The sequence below is a fragment of the Arachis duranensis genome, chromosome 5, assembly GCF_000817695.3.
Source record: "Arachis duranensis cultivar V14167 chromosome 5, aradu.V14167.gnm2.J7QH, whole genome shotgun sequence".
Classification (NCBI taxonomy): domain Eukaryota; kingdom Viridiplantae; phylum Streptophyta; class Magnoliopsida; order Fabales; family Fabaceae; genus Arachis; species Arachis duranensis.
The window spans coordinates 67,881,783-67,882,593 of NC_029776.3; the positions used below are offsets into that span (position 1 = coordinate 67,881,783).

An 811-nucleotide genomic window follows, 5' to 3' on the forward strand; every position below is an offset into this window, starting at 1 on the left:
GAAGGATTATAGGTGTTTGCATAGAGTTCTCCCACGTAATTCACCTCTTCCATTGAAGGGTTCTCAGGATCATAAGCTTCTTCTTCTGATGAAGCGTTCTTAGTACTGCCTGGTGCAGCTTGCATTCCAGACAGACTTTAAGAAATCATATTGACTTGCTGAGTCAATATTTTGTTCTGAGCCAATATGGCATTCAGAGTATCAACCTCAAGAACTCCTTTCTTCTGATTCGTTCCATTCTTCACAGGATTCCTTTCAGAAGTGTACATGAATTGGTTATTTGCAACCATTTCAATCAGTTCTTGAGCTTCTACAGGCGTCTTCTTCAGATGAAGAGAGCCTCCAGCAGAACTATCTAATGACATCTTGGACAGTTCAGACAGACCATCATAGAAGATACCTATGATGCTCCATTCAGAAAGCATGTCAGAGGGACACTTTCTGATTAATTATTTGTATCTTTCCCAAGCTTCATAGAGGGATTCTCCTTCCTTCTGTCTGAAGGTTTAGACTTCCACTCTAAGCTTACTTAATTTTTGAGGTGAAAAGAACTTTTCCAAGAAGGCATTGACTAGCTTTTCCCAAGAGTTCAGGCTTTCTTTAGGTTGTGAGTCCAACCATGTCCTAACTCTGTCTCTTACAGAAAAAGGGAATAGCATAAGTCTGTAAACCTCAGGGTCAACCCCATTAGTCTTGACAGTGTCACAGATTTGCAAGAACTCAGCTAAAAATTGATGAGGATCCTCCAATGGAAGTCCATGGAACTTGCAATTCTGTTGCATTAGAGAAACCAATTGAGGCTTAAGCTCAA

General features: G+C 40.4%; 1 non-coding gene across 1 annotated transcript; it reads left to right on the forward strand.

Annotated features, from left to right (window-relative positions):
* Positions 1-419: 419 nt before the first annotated feature.
* Positions 420-527, forward strand: LOC127747994 (small nucleolar RNA R71). The gene has a single exon (XR_008009937.1). It is a non-coding gene; the product is annotated as a small nucleolar RNA R71 (small nucleolar RNA).
* The last annotated feature ends 284 nt before the right edge of the window (positions 528-811 follow it).